The sequence below is a fragment of the Ochotona princeps genome, chromosome X (genome assembly GCF_030435755.1).
Source record: "Ochotona princeps isolate mOchPri1 chromosome X, mOchPri1.hap1, whole genome shotgun sequence".
In the NCBI taxonomy this organism is placed as follows: domain Eukaryota; kingdom Metazoa; phylum Chordata; class Mammalia; order Lagomorpha; family Ochotonidae; genus Ochotona; species Ochotona princeps.
In genome coordinates this window covers 100308289-100327004 of record NC_080865.1, presented here as the reverse complement: position 1 = coordinate 100327004, position 18716 = coordinate 100308289, and the positions used below count along the sequence as shown (strand labels likewise).

Genomic DNA, 18716 nt, shown 5'->3' with positions numbered 1-18716 from the left:
TAGCTACAGTCATGCAGTTTGGTATATGAGATTTAGAGCAATGTTACATGCATAGAGCCCTAATTCTGGAGCTTGAGGTGTATGTCTAACCATCACTTGGTGGCTAAGAGATGGGAGAATACAGGATAGCCACAAAGGCTCAGGAGACATATCAGTGCACCTGGGCCAGTCAGTTCAGGGATCACAGGCACATGTAGACTCGATGAAAGCTGGTTCTTAATAGGGTGATGCAATAACAGAACAATGGCAATTTTCTTCTAACCAGAAGTGTTTGTTAAAGAAGAAATTAAGTGACTTTAACTCGTTTTTATATTTATGCAATATTTTTTTTTAAAGATTTTATTCATTTTATTACAGCCAGATATACACAGAGGAGGAGAGACAGAGAGGAAGATCTTCTGTCCGATGATTCACTCCCCAAGTGAGCCGCAACGGGCCGATGCGCGCCGATCCGATGCCGGGAACCTGGAACCTCCTCCGGGTCTCCCACGCGGGTGCAGTGTCCCAATGCATTGGGCCGTCCTCAACTGCTTTCCCAGGCCACAAGCAGGGAGCTGGATGGGAAGTGGAGCTGCCGGGATCAGAACCGGCGCCCATATGGGATCCCGGGGCCTTCAAGGCGAGGACTTCAGGCGCCCATATGGGATCCCGTGCAGGCCCCGGTCTCCCAAGGATTAACTCCACAGCTTAGCTTGTTTCTCAGAGCATAACAGGATTGGTAATTTTGGCCTGATACATATAGCCACTGGCTTAACCGCAAGTTCCTGCTTCCTATTGTCAAGTTATCTGCCAAGGGATTGGATAAAACTCAAGGGATTTAGGGTGGCCACTAGAGGATTGGATAAACACTGGGAGGAACTGAAGGGATTTAGGGTTGCCACTACTGGGAGGAACTGAAGGGATTTAGGGTGGCCACTACTGGGAGGAGCTAAGCAGAGCATAAAAGAAAGTCTGGAGTTGCAATAAAGATCAATCTGTCATCGATCGGCATTCGGTGTACTGCGTGTTGCCTTGTCTTGTCTCTCTGCGTTGTCTGCGTTGCAACCCTAGTCCCTCCGCTCAGCTCGGGGTACGTGGCGAACTTCTACGTCAACTGGGGATGCCAGTTAAATTTAAAATGATTAGAAATTTTGTTAAAGCCATTCAATCTAGCAGTCCTTGGTTTATTGTTTCAGGCAACTTCAATATTCCCGATTGGGAACAGGTTAAGGCCAATTTACAATCCTGTTTACAAAAAGACCCAGATAATTTCCCCATTGTTAACTTTTCTTTGTGGCGCTTAGTCCGTGATTCATTATTTACTGATAAAGTGAAAGTTGAGAGACAGTTAAGAGAAGTACAGACTACTTTTGAAGCAATCCAGGGGTGGGAAGTTCTACGGTCCTTGGAAGCCTGGAACGAGGTGGCCTCGAGTGAAACCACCCCGAGTGAGACCTCTTCTTTAGAGGAGAGTGAGGTCTCTTCTTTAGAGGAGAGTGAAGCCTCTTCTTCAGATGAGAACGAGGCCTCTTCCTCGGAAGAGAGTGAGGACAAACGAGATGAGGAGGCTTTCTTAAAGCGGAAAATTAAGGATAAAGAGAAGGTTTTCTTAAAGCGGGAAATTAGGGACATTAAAAGAAAGTTAAAGAAAGCAGGAATAGGTGCATGTTCCTCTGGCAAACTGTCCAGTTCCAGACCACCACCATATGTCCCTAATTTTGTGACCCCTACGGCTCCTCCTGAGGAGGAAACCGCAGGCCATTCACCCAATAATTACTCCACACGGCCATGGAGTGACGGCCTCACTGATCAGCCGGTGGGTGGGGTTCGATGCTTCCCTGTAATAGAGGTCCCAGTTCGAGGAGGTCCCCCTCGCCGGGAGCATCAGCCCCTTCAATTTAAAGACCTCAAAAATGTAAAGCAGGCTGTTAAAGATTATGGTGCCCAGGCACCCTTTACTCTTGCACTCATAGAATCCTTTTTGAGTTTGAATCTTACTCCTAGTGATTGGATGCAATTGTGCCGCTCTGCTCTCGATGGTGGTGACTTTCTCCTATGGAAAGGGGATTTTCAAGATAGGTGCAGCTTGTCCCCCTTTTTTTGTTTTTTTAATGGACGCCTGTCTTAGGTTGTCTAGCAGTCAGTTGACGCCTTACCCGTCATGGGGAGCCCCACCTGGGGAATCCCTGTCTTAGGTTGGTCATCAGCGCTGCCAGATCTTACCCGTCTCTGGCTGCCCATCACACCATGTTCAGCCAAACTTGAGCGCTAGGATTTTCCACAGCTAAAACCATCATGGTTTGTCAAATAATGACCTGCTCCCAGGCTTGTTGCCTGCATAGGCGGCAAAGAAGACTGCAATCATGGCTACGACCATCAGCCCCATGGCCAAGATTCCGCTTTGTTCCTAAAACATCCATGCTGCCAGTTAAATGCCATTTAACAGGGGTAACACATATATGATGGTAAATCGGGGAGCAGCTGGAGATCTGCGTTTCCCATGGGCAGGATATCAGGAAGTTGCACCACTGGTGCAAGGTCTCCTATCCTGCAAGAACATCATTAGGAGTGGGATCATGCTGAGTTGGAGCCAAGGAGATTTGTCGTGTAAGTCTCTCAGGAACCCATCTAGGTGTTTCTTCATCCTGGGGAAAAACACAAACAGAGCCTCGCCCCCACGTTAGTACTGGATCTGGTCCTCGCCATTTATTTGTGGCCAGATCTTTCCATTTTACTTGGCCTTTATTCTCATTAGCAGGGCGAAGCCAATGGCGCTCTGTAGGAGCTACATAAAAGGCGAATGAAAGATGAGCATTCCCCAGTTATCTTTAAACTGACTTCACAGACACACAGGAGTTGAAGGGTCAGCTGAGCAAGCTGAACTTTCCAGGGCACGTTCGACAATGGCTTGACCCTGAGGATTATAAGGAATGCCTGTTTTGTGAGTTATATTAAAATATAGGCAAAGGCCTGTAAACAATGGGCTTCTTTTAATTTCTCTCAAGCTGTTCCTTTACCAATTCAATTGCAGCCTCTAATTTTTAACCCTGTCACAGACTGGTTGGGGGTCACCTTGAAGATGTCTGCCCAAACCTTTTCCAGGAAAGTATCCCTGTCTATTAAGCATATTTGGCACAGGCTGAGAGGTCAATACAACATTCATGGCACTCAACAAATCTCGTCCCCACAGATTGATAGGAATATGTGGTAAGACATACGGCTGGAAAACTCCTGAATGCCCTTCTTGATCCTTCCACCTTAACAACCTGGCACTTTTCTGTGGCTGAGAAGTTCCTATCCCTTGGAGAATGGTTGGGGTAGCCTCTAATGGCCAGGAACTTGGCCACTGTGCCTGGGATATAACTGTACTGTCAGCCCCGGTATCAAGTAAACCTGTGAATTTTCTCCCTTCTATCTCTAACTGTAAGGTGGGTCGGGTTTGCATGTCGGAGACCCAACATGCCAAGGGGCCAGAATGTCCAAATCCTCCTTGTCTATCTCTCTTAAGAATGGGGTTGTCAGTTGGAACCTTGGGGATCAAGATCAGCTGGGCAAATCTAGCTCCAGGTGGAATGATTATAGTGCCTTTGGCTGATTCTGCCATGACCTCTATTTCTGCTGGAGTATCCTCATCTATCACTCCTGGGAGTACTCTGATTCCATGCATAGTAGCACTACTTCTTCCTAGGATCAGGCCCAAGGTATTCTTAGGTAAGGGGCCCCTGACTCCTGTTTTTATCCGTTGGGGTCCCAGGAGCGGGGTCAATACCTCTCCAGAGGTGGCACAGAGGTCCAGTCCTGCGCTACCTGGTGTTGCTCTGAGGAGGGTTGAAATGTCGGTGCTCCTCGCCGTGGGAGAGGGACTCTGGAAGGAGTCTGCGCTGTTCCGGAAGTTACAGGTGTCTGCTGGGCTCCGTACACCTGAGGTTGGGGGGCCCGGAGCGGGCCCCTGACCCCGTTTCCCGATAGGGGATTGCCTTGGGCATCATATCTGGACCTACAATCACTGCTCCAATGATAGCCTTTATGGCATCTTGGACAAAGATCTGGGGCCTGCAAGGATCTTGGGGGTGATCTTCCTTGTCGCGGAAGTTTGGGGCACTGTTTTTTAAAATGTCCAGGCTGTCCACATCTGAAACAGGTTTTGGGAGGCGCCCTAGGGTGGGGCTGAGGGTGTTGAACAGCGGCTGCTATCACTTGCCCAAGGGCATGGGTGGAGTCAATATGTCTGCAGATTTTGAGATAATCATGCAGGGACTTATCTCTGTGGAACCTGAGAGCATCCTGGCAATATTTATTAGCATTCTCAAAGGCTATATGCTTAATTACTGGCATTGCTGGTTCCACATTACCAAAGATCTTAGTAGCAACCTGCATAATACGGTCCACAAATTCTTGAAAAGGTTCTGTAGGGCCTTGCAAGACCTTGGAAAGCTGGTCTCCTGTATTAGCATTAGGTAAGGCCTTCCAGGCTCCAAGGGCTGCATTTGCTATCTGTGCATAAACTCCTAGGTCATAATTAACTTGTTGTTGGATGCCCTCAAAAGGTCCAGTGCCAGTAAGCATTTCAAGGCTTCGATCTGCATGTCCCCCAGCTGCGTTCTGCTCAGCAAAAAAGCTGCACCTATCTTGAAAATCCCCTTTCCATAGGAGAAAGTCACCACCATCGAGAGCAGAGCGGCACAATTGCATCCAATCACTAGGAGTAAGATTCAAACTCAAAAAGGATTCTATGAGTGCAAGAGTAAAGGGTGCCTGGGCACCATAATCTTTAACAGCCTGCTTTACATTTTTGAGGTCTTTAAATTGAAGGGGCTGATGCTCCCGGCGAGGGGGACCTCCTCGAACTGGGACCTCTATTACAGGGAAGCATCGAACCCCACCCACCGGCTGATCAGTGAGGCCGTCACTCCATGGCCGTGTGGAGTAATTATTGGGTGAATGGCCTGCGGTTTCCTCCTCAGGAGGAGCCGTAGGGGTCACAAAATTAGGGACATATGGTGGTGGTCTGGAACTGGACAGTTTGCCAGAGGAACATGCACCTATTCCTGCTTTCTTTAACTTTCTTTTAATGTCCCTAATTTCCCGCTTTAAGAAAACCTTCTCTTTATCCTTAATTTTCCGCTTTAAGAAAGCCTCCTCATCTCGTTTGTCCTCACTCTCTTCCGAGGAAGAGGCCTCGTTCTCATCTGAAGAAGAGGCTTCACTCTCCTCTAAAGAAGAGACCTCACTCTCCTCTAAAGAAGAGGTCTCACTCGGGGTGGTTTCACTCGAGGCCACCTCGTTCCAGGCTTCCAAGGACCGTAGAACTTCCCACCCCTGGATTGCTTCAAAAGTAGTCTGTACTTCTCTTAACTGTCTCTCAACTTTCACTTTATCAGTAAATAATGAATCACGGACTAAGCGCCACAAAGAAAAGTTAACAATGGGGAAATTATCTGGGTCTTTTTGTAAACAGGATTGTAAATTGGCCTTAACCTGTTCCCAATCGGGAATATTGAAGTTGCCTGAAACAATAAACCAAGGACTGCTAGATTGAATGGCTTTAACAAAATTTCTAATCATTTTAAATTTAACTGGCATCCCCAGTTGACGTAGAAGTTCTTCAAGCTCGGTGGCCAATTTATTCCGCGAGAAGGCAGAACCCATTTTATCGTCCTTTTCAACGGATAAATTAAACACCAAGACCTAACTATACTTCAAAATAAATCTAAAACCTGACTATACTTCAAAATAAATCGAAAACTTAAAAAATAAATCCAAAACCTAGTTATATTTCAAAATAAGTCTAAAACCTAACTCTATTTCAAAATAAATCCAAAACCTGACTATATTTCAAAATGAAACTCCCTCTCCTACCAGTTTAGGAGAGACTTACAATACGTCCCACTTACCTGAATCAGCTGGCCAGACTCTTGGGACGACCCTTCGTCGTATCCTCTCTTTCTCAATCTCGGTGGGACCTCCAGATGTTGGGAACACCCTCGTCGCCACGTACCCCGAGCCGAGCGGAGGGACTAGGGTTGCAACGCAGACAACGCAGAGAGACAAGACAAGGCAACACGCAGTACACCGAATGCCGATCGATGACAGATTGATCTTTATTGCAACTCCAGACTTTCTTTTATACTCTGCTTAGCTCCTCCCAGTAGTGGCCACCCTAAATCCCTTCAGTTCCTCCCAGTAGTGGCAACCCTAAATCCCTTCAGTTCCTCCCAGTGTTTATCCAATCCTCTAGTGGCCACCCTAAATCCCTTGAGTTTTATCCAATCCCTTGGCAGATAACTTGACAATAGGAAGCAGGAACTTGCGGTTAAGCCAGTGGCTATATGTATCAGGCCAAAATTACCAATCCTGTTATGCTCTGAGAAACAAGCTAAGCTGTGGAGTTAATCCTTGGGAGACCGGGGCCTGCAATCCCGGGGCCTTCAAGGCGAGGACTTCAGCCGCTAGGCCATGCCACTGGGCCCTATTTGTGCAATATTTTTACTATTATGTCCTGCCCTTTCATTTCACATGACCTATAACATAATGTCTTTCATCAATTGTTGTATTGAGTGCTGTAATGCATAATTACACTATATGCTGGCACAGTAGTCAAATGCATGTAACGGAGTACATGTTACAATGAAAGGTACATGAGCATGCTCTTACGATTTTAGATTTTAAGTCCCTTTCAAGCAATCATGGAGCACTATAAGTGACATGTGTCATTCCATTTTCATTACTCTAAAGAAATAACTGAGGAAAGCTGAACACTGCAATAGGTTCATTTAGAATGCAGTTTTTGAAGGCTGAAAGTTTAGACATCATGGTTGAGGCTCTTCCAAGGTCAGCCCTTGACTACATCATGTCATGGTAGATGGAAACGGTAAAAGCACATGTGAAGGAACAATCAGATCTCAAATCAAGAAACTAGAGAGTCAGTGTCTAGGTTCAGGTTTTGATAGCAACCACTCTTGAGATAACTTATCCCAAGTGGCCAGTGCCTTTTTCTGAGGGCATCACCTCTCAATGACCAACAATGTCCTCCTGCGAAATTGCTTGCCTTGTGATGCTTTGGGCCTGGTCACTGCTTGTCACGCTGGCATCCCATACCAGTGACAGCTTGCTTCTTGGCTTCTCCACGTCCAATCTAATTCTCTGCTAATGAGACAGAAAAGCCAGTGGAAGATACTCAAGTTCTGGGGTTCTGCCACCCATGTGGGAGATGAGGAGGTGGACAAAACAAAGCAAAACGTTTAGGCAAAAGCTGAACAACCAAAACACATAGTTTACAAAATGTGTATATGAAAAGCACTGCTGATGAGGCTTCACGTGGGGAACGATGATCATGCTATTGGGAAGTGAAGGGGACAAAGATCCTCACTGTGTCATTATGGAAAGTTGTGCTGAATTGTGTCCTGTAGTAATAGAGAAAACTTCACTAAATATTCGAGTTCACTGAGAAGACTATTTCTAAGCAAAGTTTTTAAGATACTGCTTGATTTCTTCTTGATGCTCATAGTGAAACGTGACAGAAAAATTTAGGAAGGAGCTGTTAAGTGAAGCAGAACAGGAGCTTGACAATTTGTGAAAATCTCATCGTATGGAGACTGTACATGTTGCTAAAATTAGGACTTTCATTGTCAGAGAATCATGTTCTTGGGAGAAACCCATGGGTGTGGTCAGACTATTACTTGTGCCTCAAAATAAAGAAAGCAAATGTTTAGTCATTCGCAAGGCTTCTTGGAGAGATCGATCATGCAATAATCTATACCCTCGAATCTCAACAGAATCCACAATATAGAATTATGTAGGAGAGACCTATGGACATCTAATGAGACATATTTGGTACAACACATGAATATTTGAAGTTTCTGTAAATGATACATCTACACCCATCCTTCCACTCATTAAAAAAGGTCACCCCGGTGACCTAATGGACAGGCTGAAATGAAATGTTTTCTGCACAAACATGCTGATAAAACTGCTTAGCTTATTTCCTTTGCCCATTTCTTCACATGGTTGTTTGCTCTGTTGTTGTTTCTGAAGTTCTTTGTAAATCCTGTATATTAGTCTCCTATCAGTTGTGTAGACTGTCAAGATTTTCTCCCATTCTGTTGGTTGCCATTTCACTTTGCTGCCACCTTTTCTGTACAGAAGATTCTCAGCTCAATTTGGTTGCTTTTGTTTATTTTGGCTCTGCCTGTGATCTTGGTGACTTTTCTAACAATGCCTATATCTTGGGGGAAGGCTTCCTGTGTTTTCCTCTAATGGTTTGAGGGTTTCTGGGTGCAAATTTAAGTTCTTAATCGATTTAGAGCTGATGTTTGTTTTAGGTAATAGGTGGAAGTCTTGCTTCTTGCCTCTGCAGGCTGCTAGCCAATTGTCCCAACAGCATGTGTTAAATAAGCCAGGAGTTGTCCCTGGATTATATTTCATTCCCTTGTCAAAGATAAGTTGTCTGTACATATCTGGGCTCCCTTCTGGGTTTTCGATTCTATTCATTGGTCTTCTCTCTTTGTGTACAAGCACCAGACTCTGACTGCAAATAACCTGTGTGTCTTCAGGTGTAGAATTAGGATTCTTCCAGCTTCATTTCTTATTATGCAAGATAACTTTGGCTATTTGTAGTGTTTCTTGTTTCCAGATTAACTTTTGTATCATCTTTTCTGTTTTTAAGATGAATGTTGTTGGGATTTTGACTGGGATCCCATTGGATCTATATTACTTCTGGTAATATGAACATTTTGATTATGTTGATCCTGCTAATCTAGGAACATGATAAGCTTCACCATCTTTTAATGTCTTGTTTTATTTCTTTGTGCAATGTTTTACAATTTTCATTATAGAGGTCTTCCACATCTTTGGTTAAGTTAATTCCAAAGCATTTGAGAATGCTAATATCACTTGCAAGGACTTCCAATGCTATATTAAATGGTAGTGGTGAAAGCGCACATCCTTGTATAGTTCCACTTCTTAATGAAAAAGCTTCCAGTCTTTCCCCCATTTAGTATGATCCCTGCATTGGGTTATTCGTATAGTGCTTTGATTGTGTTTTAGAATGATCTTCCTTTGCCTATCATGCTTAAGGTTTCTAGCATAAAGTGGAGTTGGATTTTATCAAATGCTTTGTCTACGTCTGATCACAAAACTTTATTTTTCAATAGAATAAAAACATTTATTTGTTTATTGTGAGCCACATTTATTGATTTCAAATGTTAAACTATCCTTGCATGCCAAGGGTAATTCCACCTGGTCCAAGTGATCAGCCTGACGTACCGTTGAATGCTGTTGGCTAGTATTCTGTTGAGAATCTTTCCATCTATGTTCGTCAGGGAGACTAGTTTGTAGTTTTGTTTGTGTTTCGATCTGGGTTTGATATTAAGGTGATATTGGCTTCATGGAACGTGTTTGAAATGATTTCCCCCTTTCTATTGTTTGGAAAGCTCTTCTTGAAACATTTGGTAGAATTCAGCAGGAAAGCAATCTGGTCCAGGGCTATTCTTGCTTGGAAAGAATTTAATTAATGATTCAATCTCAATGCTTGTTACAATTCTATTTAGATTATTAATTGATTCATTATTAGTTTGGTACATTACATGTGTTTAAAAATCTATTTCTTCCAGGTCTTCTGCTTTGTTGACATACACTTGCTTGTAACAGTTCCTAATAATTCTAACTATGTCTGAGTTATCTGCTGAGCAGACATTTTTCAAAAGAACAAATGCAAGTGGCTAACACATGTAAAAAAAGTTCAGGCTCCCTAGTTGACAGGAAAATACAAATAAAAACCACATCAATATTCCCCCTAACTCCAGTGAGACTGGCCTACATTCAGAACTCTACAAACAATACCTGCTGGCATGGATTTGAGAAAGTTACCCTCCTTCACTGTTGGTGGGAGTATAGAGCAGTACAACCTCTATGGAAGCCAATATGGAGAGTGCTAAGAGAACTGAAAAATGACCTACTGTATGACACAGCTATCCCACTTATGCAGATTTCACTTCCTTTGGATATATTCACATATGAGAAAGGGATCTGTAATCCTATATTTACAGCAGCATAATCTACAGAAGTGAAAAAAATGGAAAATCAGATGCCTGTCAAAAGAGGAGTAGATAAAGAAGCAGTGGTATATCTACTGCATGGAATATTAGCCACTAAAAAGAACGAAATTGTACCACTTGCAACTGAATGGTCCCAACTAAAGTCCTTTATGCTCAGTGAAATAAGTCAATCCCAAATGGACAAATATCATATGTTCTCTCTGATACAAGAAAACTTCATGCAAATATGAATCAATAGCCCTTTCAATTCTGTTTGTTACATCTCAGGAGGTTGAGATTTTTTTCATTCAGTGGATGTTTATTTTCTTTATTTCCTCACTGACTCAAAGTTCACACAGTAACAACATTTGCTTCAAGAAAGTTTTTACTTTTTCGTTTCTTTATTAACACATTGATCATTCAATAGCATGCTTTTTAACTTCACGGTATTGTTAATTTTCTATTCTTGTTAAACTTGTTTTCTTTTTTTCATTTAAAGGGATATACAGTAACTGGTAATTAGGTATAATCATATCCAAATGTGAAGATACGATGCAGTATGCAGCTCTACTTTCAAATCAAAGATTGACTCCCAATGAAAGTGTTAAATATATCTTGACAATAGGATGCTGGGCTTTCTGCCATAGTCCAAACATACAATGTCAGGATACTTGTAAGTCCATCATTCTAATATTTAAGTGTATTTATTAAAGTCCATATTGTAATGATACAGGAGAAAACTGGGGGATATGGAAATCCCAGAGCCTATGGAATTGTATCATATAATAAGTATTTTTTTTAATTACTATTGTAACTACAGACACATGCTATTGTCCTTTAGAAAGATGGCTCCACAAAAAGGGCCTAGGTCTAGAAGGGTGAAGCCATAGTACTCAAGGAAACAGCCAGCAGCCATATTCTCATGCTTCATATCTATCATAGTCTAACTAGTTATAATTTAAAATTGCTGGGGGGGGGGGCGGGAGTGGGGTGCTGCAGTGGCCTAGTGGCTGAAGTCCTTGCCTTGTAAGCCCAGGATCCCATATGGGTGCAGGTTCTAATCCTGCTGCCCTGCTTCCCATCCAGCTCCCTGCTTGTAGTCTGGGAAAACAGTTGAGAATAGCCCAAAGCCTTGAGACCCTGTACCCAACTGGGAGACCTGGAAGAGACTCCGAGGACTTGGCTTTGGGTTAGCGCAGCTCCAGCTATGGTGGCTGCTTGGGGAGTGAATCAATAGATGGAAAATCTTCCTTTCTGTTTCTCCTTCTCTCTGAATATCTGACTTTCCAATAAAAAAAAAAATCTTTAGAATTGCTGCAGGCAAGACCATGACTCCTTTTCTTTTATTTTTTTTCCCATTTGGAATGGATAAGTTTGTAACTGCCTTCCTTAGACATTTTCCAATATTGTATTGTGGGATTATAGGAATATTTCTTTGAGATTCAGAGGTTCATAGGTAAAGATTTTTGTACCAGAATTGATTATACCAGGAGAATTCGATTATGCGTTTTGTGACTTCTGATCTTCTTGAATATTTAGTGACTTTGGACTTCAGGTGGTACTTCAGTGGGTTGATACTTTGCATTTTTTCTAATGAGATTTACATGAATCCTTGGGGGTTTGGGAAAGATAGTGGTAGACTGAATAATAGCTCTGCAGAATCGCTAATTCCTGGAATCTGTGCTTGTGTTACTTTACATGCTGAGACTAATTGTCAAGATGCCAACATGTAAAATTTCTCGATGAAAGATTTTCTAGGTGGGCATGATTAAATCATAACAGTCCTTATAAAATGGAGATAGGGAGATCAGATTTATTCATAGCAGATGAGAAAACAGAAGAGGCTAAAGTGATATAAGGAAAACACTTGAGCCAAAAAATGAAGATGGGGCAGAAAGCTAATGAAGTCAAGGGGAAAGGTTCTTCCCTGAAGTAGCCAGAATTAATATAGCCTCATGAACATCCTTATTTTAGAATTTGACCTTGGGAACTGTAAGACAATAAATTTGTCTAGTATTCACATAGTTTCTAGTAATTTGTTTCAATGACAATAGGAAGGTAATGAGTATTTTAATGCATTTTGTGGCATTTTTGAGTGATTAGAGGGAAGAAATACATTGACCTTCCTATAATTGGAATGCAGTGATACTGTTATTTAGTAATAGTAAAATATTGGGATCAGTGTTGTACTGCAGCAATGTTAAGCTGTCACCTGAGATGCCTTAACACTGTTACAAGAGTGCTGTGTTTATGTCCAATCTACTATGTTTTTTTCCTATCTATCTTCCTGCTACTGTATGAGGGGAAGAAAAATTGGATGATCACCCAAGTACTTGAACCCCTGCAGTCCATGTGGGAGACCCAGGTGGAGTTCCTGGTTCATGGCTTCTATCTGGCCTGCCTCTGGATTGTTCCTGGGAATTTGGAGTGTGAATCAGCATATGGAGGAAACCTCTTTTTCCCTCAACTCCCTTTCTATGTCATATTGTCTTTTAAGTAAATCAGTAAAAACAACCCCCCAAATTGAAATATTTTCTTTTGATTAAATCCATTCTTGAAATGCTGAGTATCTCCCAGATTCTATAAAAGCTTTATTATTATTCTAGCATGTAGCAGCCTACATTGTAGAACCAATACAATATTTACTGACTTACTACTTTATACCGATCATTAATGTTGATCAGCATTTTCATTGTGATCATGAAACACCCGAAGCAGCTTGCTTCATAAAGATAAGAGGTTTGTTTGGATTTATGCTTCTAGAAATTCAAAGTCCAAAAATCACAAGCTTTTACTGGGATGTTCTTCACATTTGTCTTGGGTTTTGGTTAGTACTACTACTCTTCTCTGTCAAGGGAACATCTTGAAATATTATTTGTAGGGCAGGTTTGGAAGATGCAAATTCTTTTTTTTTAATTTTTTTCTACTTTTTTATTATTTTTAATTCATTAATTACATTGTATTATGTGACACAGTTCCATAGGTACTTGGGTTCTCCCCACCCCTCCCCAAACCCTCCCACCATGGTGGATTCCTCCACCTTGTTGCATAACCACAGTTCAAGTTCAGTTGAGATTCCCCCATTGCAAGCATATACCAAACATAGAGTCCAGCATCTTATTGTCCAGTCAAGTTCAACGGCTTCTTAGATGCAAATTTTTTTAACTTATCTTTACTGTGGAAGAATTTTATTTCATTTTCAAAGACAAAAGAAAGCTTTGCTAGACATGTTACCCCAGCCCGACAATTTATTTCTTTTAGGATCTGGAATATGTCACTCCATTCTCTTTTGGCCTGTCGAGTTTCTTGTGAGAGGTCTTCTGTGAGTTTAATTGGCCTTCCTTTATATGTCAGTTGAGTTTTTTTCATGAACACCTTTAAGAATCTTTTCCTTATGGTTGGTTGAAGAGAGCTTGATCATCATGTGTCTTGGTGAAGATCACTGTTGTTGAACCCTGTTGGATGTACTGTGCCCCTCTTGGATATTGTTTCCCAATTCTTTCTTCAAATAAGGGACATTTTCCTTTAGTATATCATTAAGTACATTTTTAAACCCAGCTTGTCTTTCTGCATATTCTGGGATTCCCATAACTTACATTTGGTCTTGTAATAGTATCTTTCAATCCTTGAACACTTTTTAATAGCTTGACACAGGTCTGCTTTCAGCTTTTTGATTGTTTCCCCATTGTGACAAGAAATATCTTCCAATTCTTTGATCCTTTCTTCTGCCTCATTCTATTATTGAGACTTTCCACTAAATTTTTAATTTGCTCTATTGAGTCCTTAATTTCTAATTTTGCTAGATTTTTTTTTTTTTGCAGTGTTGCTACTGCCTGTGTGATACAGTTCTTAAATTCTGGTGTGTACTTCTCATTGTTAAGAAAATTTATAATGTGTTTTCAGAATTCTGTATTCCCCATTTTCTCAATGTATTCCTCAGTTTACTCTGCAAAACTTTTTTTCCTTTGCAGGGGAGTCTTCAGTAATAATCACTGTGCCTCTGTCTCTTCTTTTGCTCTTGGTCTTTGTATTTCTGGTTGGCAGGTTCTTCTCCTTAGGGCAGATTTCTAAGCTGTGTCACTCACAGGTCTACAATGTGATTTTACTTACTGTGGTTGGTACAGGGTTCTTTGTTTGCAGTAACTGGTGCCACTCCCTCCAGCGAGTTTCAGATCTGGGCTTTTATATCAAACTTCCACCATGGAATCTGGAGCCCCAGTTCCTGTCTCAAAACTCTCCACCTCCTGTTGGGCTGCAACATTATCTGTACAGCCTTTCTCCCACTTCTGGTTTGAGCAATGCCCTGAGATCAGTGAGTTTGTTCCCTGCTCAGTACATATGCTGTTCATTGTTTTCCCTGCAGTCTCAAATCCTTTGCCACACTGTACAAAATGCCACCTAATGTGCCACTCCTGGAGTTCTTGGCAGTTAGGTGTTGGGGCTACCTGGACCTATTTTGGGTGGAACCTGGTTGCTGGTGGAGTTTGGATCGCTGGTTGCTGAATGCTGTTGGGGATCTGGTCACTGTTACGTCATGCCATTGTCTCTGCTGCTTTCCTGTGTTCAACAGCGTCCAGGTGCTACTTTGCCATCACTCTTTCCTCATATCTCCTGGAATGTATCCTCTCTGCTTCACTCCGGCTAATGTTTCTGTCTATTTAAACATTGCCTTATTCTTCCACCTTGATTTTCTGAGATATCCGTTAAATGCATATTTTTTGTATCTCACTTTGTTTGCTCTTATCAGACATTAGATTATTTACATATCAAGGTTGACTTTTAGAACATCATTTAGAAAAACAAGTTGGCTCTAAATATTACTGTAAAATACTTAAAATGATATACACTTTTCTTTAGAAAATGTCAAGTTTATGAAGTTTAAAAAATTTATTCGTTATGTAGACTAAAATTGAATTAAACAGAAAATTACATTAATTGGGGGAACTGTGCCATTACATTATTCTAGGAATATTTCAACTCCAAAAATATGAGTCACATAATACAGAGCAAAAATGTGATTAACTTCAGGCATATTTTAACACCATGTGATTTATTCTAAAGGGCAAGTCATTTTACATCAAATGGTAACCATAGATGGTGAAATGGACTTTAACTACTAAAGAACATTTAGCAAGAAGAAAAATAAGTACAGAAACAGATTTGCCAGTCAGTCCTCCCTTTGTATGTCTTTTAAATGTTTTGAATAAAAGAAATAGATAGAATTCAAAGCTATTTTTAACTAAGCTTTCAAATTAATATTGAATATTTTATCCAGGAAGAAAAAAATTTCTGATATAATTAGGTTTTATTTTATTACTAGAGGCAGGGAGCATATTTTGTTTATTTTATCTTATAAACCAATTAACACAGTTCAATACATATTGGTTCAATGAAGTAATTCTCTTGCTTTTGCCTATGATTTTTTTTTTTTTGCTTCTGAAATTCAACAGTCATTCTAAAGGAGAAAGAAAACACAGTAACTTGGAAAGCCCATTAAAATTTTATTCACTTCCTCTGAAATTTTTGTGGAATTAATTAAATCTATTCATTGATCAACCATACGCTTAGTGGAGTGTGTGTGTTATTATATGCCAAGCACACTTCTTAGGCTGACATGCATGTGAATAAAATATAGGATTTCTCAAATACACAAGTTAATGGAGAAGGCATATCAATAAATTGTGAAAAATATGACACAGAAAACTGTTCATATGTAGCCAACATAACCTGTTTTCATTAACTCTCAGTAAATCAATCATGTCTCTTTTAGGAATATACCTTCTGGTCCTGGCGTGGTAGCCTAACAGTTAAGTACTCACCTTGCACATTGCCAGAATCCTATGTGACCACTAGTTCTAATCCCAGCAGCCCCACTTCCCATCCAGCTCCCTGTTCGTGGCCTGGAATGGCTGTCAAGGATGGCCCAAAGCCTTGGGACCCTATACCCACATGGGAGAACTGGAAGAGGCTTCTGACTCCTGGCTTCGGATCAGCTCAGCTCCGGCCATTGCGGCCACTTGGGGAGTAAATCAGAGGACAGAAAATCTTATTCTCTGTATCTTCTCCCCGACGTATGTCTGACTTTCCAATAAAATAAATAATAAATTCAATAAAATAAGAATGTACCTTATGCTGGGAGAAATTGTATAGGTTTCCTTTAATATCTGCTAATATTTATACCCTTATTTCAGTATCTAAGAGTTCAGTGGTCATTACTGAGTCTACAAAAATCACTCTTTCTTGCAAGTATTAGGAATTTAAAAATGTAAGATGGCATACTTACCTGGCAGGGGAGATACCATGATCACGAAGGTGGTTTTCCCAGGGCAAGGCTCACCCATTGCACTCCGGGTGTGCTGACCCCTGCGATTTCCCCAAATGTGGGAAACTCGACTGCATAATTTGTGGTAGTGGGGGACTGCGTTCGCGCTCTCCCCTGTTCAAAAAAAAAATGTAAGATGGCATTTTAGATGTATCAAGATTTCAGTCATTGTTGTTGACCAAAAGGACCTGGATTTCTGCAACATGTTCAGGTTTGAAAGTCTTCGTGTTTTTATTCATGCTTACATGCTCAAATTTTACCTCTGGAATTTTTCCCATGCCCCGTCTTGCTCCATGTATCTTGTGAGCCATGGTCATTGGTTTATATAACATGTACTCTCATAGTGATATCTAATTTATACTTGTGCTATGATTGCCCTGTGTTAGAGGCTGTCATGGCTGATTGCGACAGCAGGATAGTTGGACAGACCTTCTGCAAGGAAATCCCACCTAAAAACATTTTTGAAGATTAACGGTGTCTTGCTTTCCATGACTTTTCTTCTCAAGCCACAATGCCAGATTTCTGCATTAGAGGATGATGCTGAAACCCTTCTTGGACTTTAATGATTATTGCAAAAAATGTGCTATTGACTTGAGCCTTAAGATAGGGTTATCGAATAGTGGTGAATGAAGATTTAGACTGGAAACACACTGTCATGTTCATAGCCACATTCCTGGGGTTCAGCAGGTGAATTGGCTTCCTGGTTAAGCATGTTTTGGGATAATTGTTTCTTCTGTAGAAAGTGATCAGGTTTGCAGTCCTAGTGTGTTAAACATAGTTACTTTTGCCTATGGCAAGAGAGATCGAGGAAATACTTAAACAATCTGTACGTAATAAAAAAACATTCTTGTGCAGTTTAATTTAAAAATGGGGGTCTTGACATCTTATTTTCACTGAATATTTGTAAATACCAGCTCAATCAATGAGATATTACATATAATACTGAACCTCAAGAGGAAAGAAGAGTTATACCATTTATTTCTTACTAAGCAGTATTAAATTTATATGTAAATCAGCTTTTCCATTAGATAATTTTTGCTCTTCAAAAAGAATTAGGATACAGGGAGAGGCCACTTCAAACCCCAGATAAGGTACCTTTCTCCTAAGTAAGCCTTTTATTGCCATATTACACTCTAAGGGTGTTAAGCAATCATCCCCAATAAAATGTACCCACAAATGACTTGTCTCCATCTGTAAATATAGAACAGAATCTTATTGCATTTTAATAAAGTCATTCATAGTTTATGCGAACTTACTCTGTAAGAGTACAGAAATTAGTCTGGAACTGGTAGAAAATATCTTGTACATTAAGGAATGTTACCCAGCATGTTATGCCACTTCATCTAACCACTTTGTATTGAATATCTGTTATTTCCCTCAATTGTCTCTAGCAATTAGGAAACATGTGACCCCAGCTCTTGTGGAATACATATTCTATGTATGCATAGACTTTGATCAAATACGACAGAAGGTTAAGATAAACTAAAAAGCTAGTGTAAAGGAACTGAAAGAAAGTGAGGGTAAAAAAGATGATTTTTTGTTAAATTTTCAATATGGCATTCATGGAAGTCCTCTCTCTAAAAATCTAAAATGCAGAGAAAAACATGAAGGCATTTGTGCTAAGAGCATTCCATATAAGGAAGTGTAAAATAGGAGAAGATTCATTTTGAGTTAGGACAATCAGCCAGCTATTGGTATTATAGGGGTGGAAGGGCTTTAACAATTTAGAAGGTTACAATAATTAGTTTTCTACAGGTACTACAGCAAATTGCCAGTTTTGGTGACTTAAAAACAACTGAAATTTATCTTTCAGTTATTTTATTTTTATGGAAAGTCAGATATACAAAGAGGAGGAGAGACAAAGAGGATGATCTTCCATCCGATGTTTCACTCTTCAAGTAGTCACAACAGTTGGAGCTGAGACGATCTGAAGCCAAGAGCCAGGAGCTAGCAGCTTTTCCAGGTCTCCCACGTGGGTTCAAGATTCCAAGGTTTTGGGCCATCCTTGACTGCTTTCCCAAGCCACAAGCAGGGAGCTGGATGGGAAGCAGGTCCACCAGAATTGGAACTGGCACCCATGTGGGATCCTGGACTTACAATGTGAGAATTTTAACTGCTAAGCTACCATACTGGGCTCTATCTCTCAATTCTATGGAGCTGAACCTGAAAATGAGTCTAAAGGAGTGAAAATCAAGCTGCCTCCAGGGCTGTATTCAATTGTGCAGACTTTCAGAAAGGATCTCCTTCCTTGTTTTTTCTAGCTTCTAGCATCTGTCATGTAGTAAACTTCCTCCAGTTTAGAAGCTATCAGTGTTACAACTTTGTGTCTGTTCTCTAGTGGGATCTGCTGTTCTCTTCCACCTACCAATTTCACATTGAGA

The 18716-nt window shown here is 40.9% G+C and overlaps 1 non-coding gene across 1 annotated transcript; it reads left to right on the top strand.

The window, feature by feature from the left end:
- The first annotated feature begins 16288 nt into the window (after positions 1–16288).
- On the top strand, positions 16289–16452 carry LOC131478669 (U1 spliceosomal RNA). Its single transcript, XR_009244601.1, has one exon. It is a non-coding gene; the product is annotated as a U1 spliceosomal RNA (small nuclear RNA).
- Positions 16453–18716: the final 2264 nt, after the last annotated feature.